The sequence below is a fragment of the Cryptomeria japonica genome, chromosome 1 (genome assembly GCF_030272615.1).
Source record: "Cryptomeria japonica chromosome 1, Sugi_1.0, whole genome shotgun sequence".
NCBI classification, from domain to species: Eukaryota; Viridiplantae; Streptophyta; class Pinopsida; order Cupressales; family Cupressaceae; genus Cryptomeria; species Cryptomeria japonica.
The window spans coordinates 187884828-187900528 of NC_081405.1; positions in this window are offsets into that span (position 1 = coordinate 187884828).

Below are 15701 nucleotides of genomic sequence, written 5' to 3' on the forward strand. Positions count from 1 at the left end.
CTGTCTTTTTATGACCAAAAAAATGATGAATTTTACTATGTGTCATAAATTGGCAAACAGCTCTAAAGGACAGGAACGTTCAAGACATGTTAATGCTTTCTAACGTCAATTTAATGGGTCAAATGTTGTGGTTGCTACCTTCTTTTTATTTATTCGAGCGGAAACGATTTTTTAGAATCAAAAAAATCAATAATTTTAAGGACAGTGTAAAAGGTGAAATGGTGTGACTGTCACGATATTTTTAATGTTCGAGTAGAAAATATTTTTGAGAGCGGAAAACATAGGAAACATGAAATTGTGTGGCTATCAGAATTTTTTCAATTGATTTGAGATGAAAATATTTTTAAGAATTAAAAAATATTAATAATGTTTTGTGAAATGATGGAGCTGTCACAATTTTTTCGTTGAAATTGTTTTTGAAAAAAAAAGGGAATAATGTTTCATGAAATGGTTGGGCTCTCACAATTTTTCATTTGATTTGAGTTGAAAAAGATTTCGAGAATTAAAAAATAGGAATAATGTTCGGTGAAATAGTTTGGCTACCTCAATTTTTTCAATTGATTTGAGTTGAAAAAACTTTTTAGAATAAAACAAATGAGAATGATGTTTCATGATATAGTGTATTTGCCACAATTTTTCAATTGATTTGAGTTGAAAAGTCTTTTGCGAATTAAAATGAGTGGAAAATTGCATCTATTATTGATGTTTCACTATCATGACACCATTTTCATTATTTTCTTTGATTAAGCTTTTATTTATATTTAAAGATATTACTCAATTGATATGATAGTATCTTAAGATGACGTAATATATAATAGAAACTATTGATTTGTTATTTATTTGTATTTGTATTCATGTGTAAGATTCATCCCTATCCATTAACTAACAAATCCATCATTGATTTAAACCCAGGTGTATTTTATGGTGTATTTGTATGTATATGTACACACACATATGTATATACATAATACACATATTTATATATCTGTATATGTATGTGTGTGTGTGCGTGCATGCATATATGTATGTATGCATATATATGTGTACACACATAAATATATATACACATTAACATATACACGTCTATATATATGTATATGTATGTATATAAATAGGTGTATGTATATATACATATACACATACACATACATATATATATATATACATAAATATATATGTATGTATATGTATATATATGTATGTTTATGTATATATATATGTATATATATATATATATATATGTATATATATATATATATATGTATATATATGTATATATACATATACATATACATATACCTATACCTATATATATACATATACCTATATATATACATGCACACACATATATATAGACACACACATACATATGCATATATATGTATATGTATCTATGTATATGTATACATGTATATATATAGATACATATATATGTATATGTATAGATATACAAATGCATACATATACATATATATACATATATATATATATATGTATGTATATATATACATGTGTATACATGTGTTTACATATACATATACATATATATATATATGTATATATACATACATATATATATACATGTTTACATACATACATATATATGTGTGTGTGTACCTATATACATACACACATATACACACACACACACATATGTATATGTATACATGTATATATACATATATGTATATGTATATAGATATGTATATGTATTATTACCCCTACTCGTTTGGACTCATATTTTATTTTGATTATTTTCAGTGGATACATTACCATGATTTGTTATTCAGGCTTATGTGACATTATTTCATGCTTCATCTAGATAGGAGATGTTTAACTTATTTAAGTATTTCAGTACTTGTGATTTATGGCATTTTTATATGGACTATTGCTATGTACTGACACTTTACCTTATCTATGCAATGTATGTTGTGTGTCTACGAGTGTATTAGATGCAAGGGAATGATTTTTCTTCACTCATTTCAGTGAGATAGGGAACGTCACGATTCTCCTTCATCGATGTGTATGTCGTGTTATCTATATTGTATATATGCATGTGTGCTTCAGTGATGCAGGATAATTGCAGGTACAAGTACCGAGTAGGTACGAGGTATCGTCTCCACCTGGCTTCACAGGTCTGAGCATGCCTTATATATTTTTCGATGCAAGTGGAGGAGATAGTAGTTGACCCTATTTGATTCAGTTACACTCGTGTGAGTGTCGTCAGTTGGTCGTCCGGTCAGTTTGTTCGGCCTTCGTATTTTGTTGTTGATCTTTTACGAGTATTTGCTTGAGGTTTTCTCAGTTTGTGTGTTAATGGTTTTAATTACTGCATGTTATGTTTTATTTGTTTGTGAAGGGTGAAAATTTGTTAATAAGGTGAATTATTGAAACTATATTCAATCTTTGGTTTTCAAAATTTATACTATCGTTATATGTATTTAATATGTAGATTCAGACTCAGACATATACATATACATATACACTTAGGTAATTATGAGTCATATTCAATTATGTTGATTATTCTTAATAGGATTATTTATAAGTTGGATTTACGACGTAACGTACTATATATCGAATGTTTATTGTCTTTCGTACAGAAAGAAATACATCTTTATTAAGCATCATTTTGGTTACAATAATACAATTTTTATATAATATTAGTTAAATATATTTGGTAGTTAAATAATTGTGAAATCGGTCATATATATATATATAAACAATTATCGTGAGAATAAATATATAAACATATTATATATATGTATATGAATCGACCATATACAAATATATAAATATGTAATTATGATATATAAAAACATATTTTAAAAAATTATAAATATTACTTTAATGAAAAACCAAAATATATATTTACATATATATTTAATTTATTAAATAAAGATTAATGTAAAAATATATATATATATATATTATTCATTAATTATATATATTAAAAATATAATTTAAAAAAAAATTTAAGTTAAAATAAATTAAAAACTAAAAAATTATTATAAAGGAAGGTGGCAGGTTGTAAGTTTTAATAAAGTTTTAAAAAAACTAATAAGTAGGGTGGCCGATAGTAATATCGACCATCCCCCTTAATAATCCCTTTGCATTATACATACCCCCCTCCATTTTATTATACATGCCTCCTCCCTTTTAAATAAAGGCTTCTCCACGTTGATTCACTCACCGCCTAAGTAGAAAGTGACACCAATTTATATGCAACCATATCCATTAAGGTATGTGGTGGAAGGAATTAATGAAGGGTTAGGAAGTAATGTAGGGAGTAACTTGGAGAATAATGTGGTTTACCAACCCACGTAAACCCACCCATATCCACCATTATCAACGTGTATTAGATAGTTATTTAATTTGCTCATTTTTAGGAAGTTATTTTTAGTAAAGTCGACTTAGTCTTGGAGTTAAAAGCCTCATGGATAAATTATTAATATGGACTTAACCACTTTAGTGGTGTGGTGTCATGAAATGGTTAATGTAGAACTTTACATGGTGAACACATAAGTGTTCATATACGATTAGGACTGTTATGATGCAATTAGATCTTGAGTGGTGTCACTTAGAATCAATCCACCTCTAGTAGAGATAGCTCGAAAGTAGGAAAGTGGGTAGATGACAACCCTATTTATAGACCATTGAGTTGGAAGAGAAGGGGAGGGGAGATGCAACGAAGGATTAGAGAATTAATTTTCATCCAAGGAAGGACGGTAGACTCGAGAGGAAAGAGTAGAATAGGGGAAAGAATAGAATAGAGGAGAAAAATAGAATAGGATAGAGAGATAGAGAGGATACTTTTGAAGTATCAAAGAGAGATAGATTTGAGATAGAGTTGGGAGTAAATTGGAGATAGGTTCCCAAGCAAGGCACGTTACTATTTGGCGAAAGGGCGTTGAGGTCTTGGAAACCGGTCAAGATTACAAGAGGTCAGAAATTTCTTTAGTTTTGGCTTATTATTTACGGAAGTTTTTGTTATAAGTTATGATTATGATCTTTCTTATATTATGGTTATGAAAAGGTATCATTAGTCGTTTGGGATAGTTAAATGAAAAATCATAGGGTTTTAGATGTAATTAAGTTATTAGCTATAGTAGTGGAATTTTGTTTAAATGATTAGAATATTGCAGTTTAAGAACATATTGAACAATTTTTATTATATGAAAGTAATTTATACTTGCATTCAGAACCTAGGTATTAAGACTTATTAGTCGCTTCTCTAAGAGAGTTTGGGGAGTAATGGCTTACTATAGAAACATTAGGTTTATGACTTATTAAATAATGTATTAATATAGTTGTAATTCTTATTTTTTGGAAGTCTTTATTTGCAAGTTGTTTATGCATTTGATTGTTTTAAGGAAAGATTGTTTGTGTTAGGATCATGTGTAAATGGTGTTTTCTGTCAAGTTTAAATTCCAATTCTTGTTGCATCATCATTGTGTCCTATGTTATTATGTTCCCTTGGTTAGGTGTCGATGTATAACTTTATGGATGTGAGCTATTGTGTGTTTTGTCCAAATAGTCAACCTTTGGTTAGTAAATTGTGTATCCTTCACCTATGGTTTGTCAAGATTAGGTATGGTTGTTTGTTTCGCCATAGAAGTTATCATAGAGAGACTTTTCCTATAGTGTCCTATGTGAGAGAGTGGCTTTCGAGTGGGGGTCATGCCCGAAGTGGATGACAGGATAACCCGTCGAAATTCAGTTAAAAAGTGATAACCTAATAATATATTGGGGGGGAAAAGTGAGATAAATATTAATTAAGATAATGTGCCTCATACATAGGTGTAGTGCTAGTACAGGGCTCATAATACTACGAGAAGGCCTGGAATGGCAAACTTACCACTTTGTCTTCATGAAAGGATTGGTAGGGTCCGCATGAGACTTAGTTGGAGCTGGAAACCGGGAGAGGATACCAGGATAACCCAGGATGGGGCCCAGGACCTAGGAGGTTGTACCATGGTATCCATCATAAGCTATGTGATGACACTCTCTCCTTAGAGTCACTAGTGTTGTGAGTTGAGTCACATGAATGTTTGTGGATTCATGTATTTATTTCGTACTTATCTTACTTTACTTGCTTGAGGGTTTTCTACTATCTCCTAGCACGGTGGGGTGGTTCCATTTTGGGATCATATGGTCGGGTGGTAGTGCCACTTCCCATTGGATGTTCTGGAAGGTATCTTCAGGCAAGGAAAGGCTTCGCTGATGTTCTTGGTTCGTGGTTCATGTACCAGCTCTTGTTCATGATCATTGTTCAGTTGAAACCTTGAGGTCAGTGTATCAAACTTTTATGTAACCTTCATATTGTAATGTTGTAATTCATGGTATTTTTGTAAACATGTATTTATGGATATTGGAAAAAAGGAATCATTGGAATGTATGTTGATTTAGTTGTTTTTAATCTTTTGTATATATAAAATGAATGCATTGTAGTACTTTGATTCTTTCATTATAGAATTTATATGTATGTGTAGATTTTGTCTTAAACATTTAATTTTCCTAATTAGCTAAACAATAGGATCTTTTGTGGTGTTATTATAATCTATGAAGTAATCTTCATTGGTAACCCTTAGGGAATCATGTGTAGACTTCCGCTGTGTTATTAAATGTGGATTGGTTATAATTAGTGCACTTGTTCTTCTTAAAAAAATATATATTTCACCCTTAGTTGCATAGATTGAGATGTTTTTCCTTAGGGTTTCTGGGGGGGCATTATATATGTGTGTGTGTGTGTGTGTGTGTGTGTGTGTGTAATTAGTGCACTTTTTCTTCTTAAAAAATATATATTTCACCCTTAGTTGCATAGATTGAGATGTTTTTCCTTAGGGTTTTTTGGGGGGGCATTACATATACATATATATATGTGTGTGTGTGTGTGTGTGTGTGTAGTTGAAACGATTTTTGAGAATTAAAAAAATTAATAATTTGAAGGATAGTGTAAAAGGTGAAATGGTGTGTGTCACAACCCTCCTTTATCACTTTTTGATTTAAATGCAATTCTATTATATTTTTGGTTAAGCTATTTAAAATGATTGAATAATTGTTATAAAAGAATAATAATAAACACACACACACACACTTGGAGAATATAATTATTTTTATTTATTTATTTATTTTTCACTCCCAATTTTGACACATGTTGTAGGAAGAATAAGAAGCTTCTAGATGAATCTCCAACTCCTTGCATGTAACTCCCCCACTAAGTTTAATCAATTTGCATGAGTCCAATATTGCAAAAGAATCTCTTTTTTAATTAAAATTTCTAGATAGTGGAATAGAGGGATTTTTCTTATAAATGATATGCAAGTTTTCAAAAATGAGAGTTGATTATTCCATGAAGAAATTCTTCTCTCAATTAATTATTTTGGTAGTCATGTTTCATTTTGGAGAATAGCTAAGGTTGCTTTGGAGGATTTTTTTTTTCAAGCTTGAAGGAACAAGGGAGGCTAATTGAAGGATTCATAGGGGATTCTACACCAATTGTAGGTATCCAGGTTCTTTTAATTTAGTTTTATTTTATTTTGAATCATGCATCTTATTCTTGCTGTGAATTAGATTAGATCAATCTTGTTTCAATTCCTTGATGAGAATTAGATCAATTTGTTTCAATTCCTTGCCGAGTGTTAGATTAGTAAAAGAAAAAAAAAGAGGATCTTGTTTCAATTCCTTGCTAAGAACTAGATTAGATCAATCTTTATTTCCTCCCTCTAATTCATCTCTCTGGTTTTTTGAATAGAAATCTAAATCTCGTCCTTTTAATAGATTTTGATGTGAATAATCCTCTGTGATATTCTCATTTAATTCCATATATTTTTTTTTCTATTATTTGGTTATATATCCTCTCTGTAAAAATTAGTTGAAATGGAGGAATAGTTTCCCTGTGAATAATTCTCTGTGATATTCTCATTTGGTTTCATGAATATTTTTGTGTCTGGTTATCTACTTCTCTCTGGAAATAATAGTTGAAAACTAAGGAATAAATCTCTCTGTAATTATTAAATCTCCCTATGAGTTGAATAAGACCTCTCTGTGAATTTTAGTTAAATAAATCTCTCTGTGATTATTAGATTAAATAAATCTCCCTGTGAGTTGAATAAGACCTCTTTGTGAATTTTAGTTAAATAAATTTCTCTATGATTATTAGATTAAATAAATCTCCCTGTGAGTTGAATAAGACCTCTCTGTGAATTTTAGTTAAATAAATCTCTCTATGATTATCAGATTAAATAAATCTCCCTGTGAGTTGAATAAGATCTCTCTGTGAATTTTAATTAAATAAATCTCTCTATGTGAAGAAATAAATCTCTCTGTGGGTGAAGAAATAAATTATCTCTGTGCAAAATGGAATATAAATCTCTCTGTAAAAAAAAAAAAAAAAAAGAAGTATACATCTCTCTGTGCAAAATGAAATATAAATCTCTCTCTCTGAATGTAGATTTGATCATAGATTTTAAACTCCTTATGACCAGTCTTACTTCTATGTGAACAGAAAATGTCTGATAATAAAATATAAATTGTATTCATTATTCTCCGTGGAAATAAATCTATCTCTCTGTGTTTGTAGTTTGATCATCTGTGGATCAAAGTCATTTTTCTTTCATTATTTTTCATTTAATAAATTCCTTCTCCTCTTTGAATATACATTTGGATTAAATCTTAACCCTCATCTCTCCCCTCTATGATCAACTTTACCTCTCCCTCTAATCAATCTTATGAGAGGATTTCATTGTATTCACTGTGTAAATTAATTCCGGATTAAACTAACTCATGAATGATCTATAAATTTTATGATATTATCATTATTATCTGTATTATTATTCTTATTCTCTTGGAAAAGTTAAAGGGTCCATTTTCATATATTGTAAATAATTATAAATAAACAAATACATATATATATATATATACATAAATATATATATTTATTTGCATCTTTTTTTTGTTTCAATGAATCACCGTACAGAAATTATATTACATTACAAATAAATTTTATTACATTACAAAGAAATTATATTACATTGCAAATAATACATCGTGTGAAAATTAAATAGGGCGTTGCAAAACTTTAATGGAATGGGCGTTCAAATGGTTAGTGGAAGGTGAGGCGGGCATGTGGGGCCCCACCGACCCCACTCCCTACGGCTTTTGCTAGCGCAGGGTGTATATGGTGGATGGTGATCATCATCATCATCATCATCGTCATCGTCATAGTCATCATCATCATCATTGTCATCATCAATGTCATCGTCATCACCATCACCATCACCATCATCACCGTCACCATCACCATCACCATCATCAGCATCAACAACAGTAGCATCATCATCATCATCATCATCATCATCTACATAATTTTCTACTTCTTTCATCTCATTATACTTTATCGGTCTTCCTCTTGGATCATGTCTAACAACAAATGACCAACCTCATTTATGTGGAACCTCTGAGTAAAATACCTACTCACATTAGCTTGGAAGAACATAGGGCCCATCCCCAACTGGCTCAAACAACCTTGTATTAACCATTGTAAATCCATTATCATGTTCAATAACAGTTCTATCAGGATCATTTTTACTCAATCGTAGCCTATACCATTTGACGATGAACAGAACTAATTTGAAGGAATTAAAGTCACACTCAAGTATCTCTAATATCATCCAAAATGCCATAGAATTGAATTTGAGACTCTTGAGGATGTATGTTGTTTCTAGATGAAATATTGGTCACCTCAAAGACTGTAGTTATCCTAGAATCACAAGTTTTCTTTGTTTCATCCAACTTTTTGATGTGAAATTTATGACCATTGAAGCACATAGCCTTGTGGTGCTTGACCTACAATATGTCTAACATGTTAAAATTATTGCATCGTGAATTGATAAACATACGGGTGATTAATAATATTATGTGTACCTATTTATCTCTTAAACCATATGCTAAATCAATTTCCCTTTGCGTAACATTGGAATTTCCATTACGATGAGCTTCTTTAACCAATGAAGCCACACCTTCTCATTTTAATGTGTGACTAGAATGTTGACATCGTTTAATCAACACCATCATCCAATTAAGATTGTTTGTAATATACAAACGTAGTGCATCCCACTCTCGATAAACTATACAAATAATTAATAGACGACTTACAACCAATTTATTTAGAAGATTAATAATTAATTAACTACAATAACATCTAATAATTACCTCTCACTTTCCTCAATCTACCTTTCCCCATCAAGTACTCCCCTTCAAATTTGTTAATGGGGTTGGGATCCAAAATGTGATCTATGTGGATCTCTACTGCAAACTTAGGAAGATATTCAGCAATGTAGACCATAGTCTAATATACCATATATCCCTCCACCATAGAACACTCAGGATGTGCTCTTTGTCAAACCAAAGCCTTCAAAAATTTCATGTACCTCTCAACCATCCACATTGACCTAGTGTGTGAAAGTCCACACAATTCAATCTCCTCAACTTGGTGTATGAGGTAGTGTTCTTGTGCATTGAAAAAAGTTGAAGGTAGACAATTTTGCATTTCACACATTTGTTGGCATTACAATAAGTTGGGAGATTGTTGGCATTTCAATAAGTTTGTTGGTATGAGAATATTGAGAAGGTTGTTGGAGATTATTGATAAAGGATGATTATTGTCTTAATATTATTATTTTGTCATTGATGTCAAGCAATTGATTTTTTGATTCAGTATGATGTTGCCATATCTTAAAGAGTATGTTTTGATTCAAGTTTAAAGATGTCGGTAAGTGACACAGAAAGAATGAGAAAATAAAGGGGAGTAATAAGTTATTCAATGGGAAACTATTACCGAGTTAGACAGTGATGAGATTATGATGTTTTGATTGTTTTGATGTCCTATATATGTGTATTCAAAGACTGAACAAGAAGGAGAAAAGATTTCATGTAAATGTTTGATATTATTCTATTTTACCGAGCAAGGAGCTAGTCGGTAAACACCAAGTTTATCAGTCACCAACCAGAAGCAACCGAGTAAAGTTCAGTATTAATTGAGTATCAATCGAGCAGTAACAGAATGCATTAAATGAGTGAACACATTATTAAATGAAGGATGCCAATGAGCTAGAGATTTATAGAAGATTGTAATGTCGTGCAAGAAGTTTGTTAAGGATCTACAGCAATGAAAATTCAAGAGTTAGATCTACAACACAGATTGAACGGTTATAACAGAGCAAAAGTACCAAGGAAGGAATACAAGTTTCAAGGCAAGATAAAACATTTTTCAGTTCGAAGGATACAATGAACCTAGTCAAGTTTGAAGAACTGATGGCTAAGATGAATCATGGGAAATGTGATTAAGGAGATTAAGCGGTTAGGAATTGCTTATAAATGAGGAAAAGCTGAAGAACAAAGTATGAAGGCAAACTGAAGCACAGTGATTCTATAGAAGTGATTACTAAGTACAGAAGGTTGAAAATCTATTTGAAGAACAGAGTGAGAAGCCCAGCAAGGAGAAAGATAAGTCTTATGACAAGATTATCTTGAACACATTGAGCACATAGTATCTGCTTTAGCATTTCAGATATGAAGTTGCAGATATATTTCATTACTGTTATTTATTTTTGTAAGTGATAGGAAATATCTTAACCAGGTGGACCTAATAGTCTTATTTGTAAATCCTCTTGGAAGGTAACATTCTGAATGAGTGTTTGAAATCCTTTGACAAGGTCACTTCTAACAAAGTGAAGATTCTAACAAATCTGAGGGAAATCCCTTAACTAGGTCACATCTAGCAATGTATTTGTAATCTTTAACAAGATTTGCTTTTAACCGAGCATACTCTAGAAGAGTATGTTTTCTTGTGGTCCGAAATCCGATAGTGGTTTTTCCCTATTTGGGTTTCCATGTTAAATCTGGTGTTAAATGTGATTTAATGTTTCAAGTTTAACTGTTTATGAGTTTGAATGATTTACAGTCATAGTTGCATTTCAAGTAAGTGCTACCGAGGTTGAATCTGATTAGATTATTGGATTGCGAGTTTATCTAATTCAGCCACCCCCCCCCCCCCCCCCCCCCTCTCATCTAGCTAACAATTGGTATCAGAGCTTGGACTCCAAAAGAAAAGTTTAAAGGAACTTGAGACAAGATCTGAATATGTATAAAAGGGATGCACCAAAGTTGAATGTATAAGTATAAGTATGCTGAAGGAAATCATAGTGGAGAAAGTGAGAGATTTCACAAAAACATGGAAGAAGTACACAAGCTATATGAGGAAATCAGAAAGCAAGAAGAGTTTGAAGAACTATTGGCCAGAAGGTTGCCGAAAGGCAAAGGTAAGTATAAAGGGAAGTTACCTCTAAAATATTTTAACTGCGATAAAATTAGATGTATGGCTTCTAACTATCTTGACAAAGAATCTAATGAAAAGAGAGAATACTGAGATGACAGACAGAAAGATAACTATTATAGAGGACACAAAGACTTCAAAAGGAGAGATAGAAAGACATGCCTAGTAGCAAATGAGGAATCCAATGATGACAAATCTAATGGAACTGAGACAAAGGAAGTTGTATATGTGGCTATCAAAGATAGATCAGATGAAGAAAGGTATGAAGAAAAAGCCTTAATATCACACATAAATAATATTGTTTATTGGATCATAGATAGTGGATGCTCACATCACATGACAGGTGATAAACACAAGTTTGTTAAATTAGAAGATTATGATGGAGGTTATGTAAGATTTGGTAATGATGCCCCATGTCCTATGAAAGGTAAAGGATCTATCGCACTTCTTGATAATGCAAAATGTGATGATGTATTTTGGGTTGAAGGTCTAAAATACAATTTGTTGAGTGTAGCATAGCTAAACAATACAGGATACCGAATAGAATTTCAGAAAGAAATTGTAAAAGTTCTTGACAAACATGGAAAGTTGGCTACTACTGGGACTCAAACAAGAGGTAATACATTTCACCTTGACTCAACTTGGAACAATTGTTTGTATGCAAGAATAGAAGATACTTGGTTATGGCATAAAAGGTTTTGTCATGTAAATTTTGATAACCTAATCAAAATAAGTAAGGAGCACCATATAAGAGGTCTACTGAGCTTGGAAAAAACTGAGAATGCAATATACTGAGGATGCTAGATGGGTAAGATGACAAAATCAAACTTTACAAGTAAGTCTTACACTTCTAAAGGAATTTTAGATATTGTGCATACTGATCTTTGCGGTCCTATGAAAGTTCAAAGTTATTATGGTGACAAATACTTCATATTATTTGTGGATGATTACTCAAGGATGATGTCAATTATGTTTCTAAAAGAGAAATCAGAAGCTTTTCAAATGTTCAAATGCTATAAGGCAAGAGTTGAAAAAGAAACAGGAAGATAGTTGAAATGTCTTAGATCTGATAGAGGAGGAGAATTCATTTCTAATGAATTTAACTTATTCTGTAATGATCATGGTATAAAGAGACAAGTGTCTGCACCAAGGACACCACAACAAAATGGAATAGCTGAAAGAAGAAACAGATCAATCATAGATTGTGTTAGAACCTTGATGATTCAAAAGAGAGTACCTCAAACCTTTTGGAGAGAAGCAATAAGCACTACAGTTTACACCCTAAACTGAGTACAACTGAAGAAAGGAACTATGAAGACACCTTATGAAATCTAGTATGACAAGAAACCAAATATAAGTTATTTTAAAATATTTGGTAGTAGATGTTATATTCACAAAGATCACAGAAATGGAAAATTTGATCAGAAAAGCAAGGAAGGAATATTTCTTGGTTATTCCTCTAGGAGTAAAGCATTTAAATGTCTGATCAAATCATCTAACAAAATTGTAGAAAGTGCAAATGTGAAAATTGATGAATTTATAGAAAGGAATGATGAAGGAAACTCCAAAGAACCAAAAGATTATGAATAGTTTGTATATGTACAACCGAGAAGTCTTACCAAGCAAGCCAATGAAGAAATTACTTAGTTACTGAGTGATGAAGAAGATCATACAAGGCCTATCGGGCCTATATTAGCAAAATATGTTAGAAGAAATCATGCATCAAGTCAGATTATAGGAGCTAAGGATGATCTAGTGATGACAAGGAACAAATTGAGACACAACACATGTCTAACATCCGAAATTGAACCGAGATTAGTAAAAGAGGCATTAAACAATGAAGATTGGGTAAATACTATGACAGAAGAAATTGATCAAATCAAGAAAAATGAAACATGGACACTGGTCCCAAGACCAAAAGAAAAAAATGTGATTGGTACAAAGTGGATTTTCATAAACAAGCTAAATGAAAAAGGTGAGGTCATTCGGAATAAAGCAAGGCTAGTTTGCAAAGGTTATGCTCAAGAAGAAGGAATAGACTATGAGGAGACTTTTGCACCTGTAGCAAGACTTGAAGGAGTAAGAACATTGTTGGAATATGTTGCTTACAAAAATTTCAAGGTATATCAAATGGATGTTAAGTTTGCATTTTTGAATGGTATACTAGAAGAAGAAGTCTATATTGAATAGCCTGAAGGATTTATTGACGAGAAGAATAAAGATCAGGTATGTCAGTTGAACAAAGCTTTATATGGTCTAAAGCAAGCACCTAGAGCATGGTATGAAAGGTTGCACTCTTACTTGATCAAGATTGGATTTATGAGGACTAGTGAGAACAGCAACATGTATATGAGGAATGATGAGGATAATGGAATACTGATGTCAGCCATATTTGTTGATGATATTATTTTTTGTGGAAATGATTCTGTATGTAAGAACTTTGGAAATGAAATGTGCAAAGAATTTGAGATGTCATTAATCGGTGAAATAAAGTGTTTTATAGGTTTACAAATACTACAAATAAAAAATGGAATTTTCATTACTCAATCCAAGTATATAAAGGAAATCTTGAAGAAATTTGGAATGGAGGATTCTAAACCTGTAAGTACTCCTATGACTACCAATTGTAAACTATCAAAGAATGATGAATCTGCATCTGTTGATGAGACACTTTACCGATCTATGATTGGAAAGTTGCAATATGTAGTTCACAACAGGCCTGATATAACACATGCAGTAGGTATAGCTACAAGATTTTCTGCAGATCCCAAAGAAACTCATATGACAGCAATCAAGAGAATTTTCAGATACTTGAGAGGCACTGAAGATTATGGTTTACTATATGAAAAGAAGAATGATTTTAACTTAAAAGTCTATACTGATTCTGATTGGGCAGGAAATATTGATGATAGAAAAAGCACAAGCGGTGGAGCTTTCTTTTTGGGAGAAAGACTAGTAAGTTGGCTTAGCAAGAAATAAGGATGTATTTCATAGTCAACAGCTGAAGTTGAATATGTCGCCGCAGCATTGAATTATACTAATATAGCATGGATCAAACAACTGTTGGAAGGTATGAATGAGACAGTTACCAAGCCAGTAACTATATTTTGTGATAATACAAGTGCTATTAACATTTCAAAGAATCTGGTAATGCACTCTAAGACAAAGCATATCTCTATAAAGTATCATTATCTTAGAGAAGAAGTTCAAGAAAAGAATGTTGTTCTGGAATATGTTAGTACAAAGGAACAAATAGCAAACATCTTCACAAAGCCACTACCAAGGGACACTTTTGAGTATCTCAGAAGTAAGTTAAGGGTCCTACCCCTATCTAGTACTCACTGACAGAGTTCGGTGAAAGAATCAATTCTATGACTCTACAGAATACTATTTGTGAGTTGATGTTGATTTACACACTTTAGGATGTTGTCTAAAGTTGTGCAAGATATAGTGAATGAAGACAAGATGCTCTGACCGAGATACATTTGTATATATGTTTGAACAGCAAGGAAATTACTTCATAGGAGAAGTAATCATGAATCAGTCTTACTTTTGGCATTGTTGTCAAAGGGAGAGAAGACTAATGACAGGAGAAGATTATCAAAGAGGGAGAAGACTACTGACAAGAGAAGGAGATTACAAGACAAGTTTACAGCTCAAGTATAATAGGAAAAGATTAACAGTAGATCGAATCAATTGGAATAAATCAAGTTGGTATTGCCATCAATGCCAAAGGGGGAGATTGTTGGCATTTCAGTAAGTTTGTTGGTATGAGGATATTGAGAAGGTTGTTGGAGGTTATTGATAAAGCATGATTATTGTCTTAATATTATTATTTTGTCATTGATGTCAAGCAATTGATTTTCTGATTCAATATGATGTTGCCATATCTTAAAGAGTATGTTTTGATGAGTTTAAAGATGTCAGTAAATGACACAAAAAGAATGAGAAAATAAAGGGGAGTAATAAGTTATTCAATGGGCAACTATTACCGAGTTAGACAGTGATGAGATTATAATGTTTTGTTTGTTTTGATATCCTATATATGTGTATTCGAAGACTAAACAAGAAGGAGAAAAGGTTTCATGTAAAGGTTTGATATTATTATATTTTACCGAGCAAGGAGCTAGTCAGTAAACATCAAGTTTATTAGTCACTGAGCATAAGCAACTAAGACAAGAATATCTACCAAGTAAAGTTCAGTATTAACCAAGTATCAACTGAGCAGTAACAGAATGCATTAAATGAGTGAATACATTATTAAATGAAGGATGCCAATGAGCTGGAGATTTATAGAAGATTGGAATGTCATGCAAGAAGTTTGTTAAGGATCTACGGCAATGAAAATTTGAGAGTTAGATCTACAGCA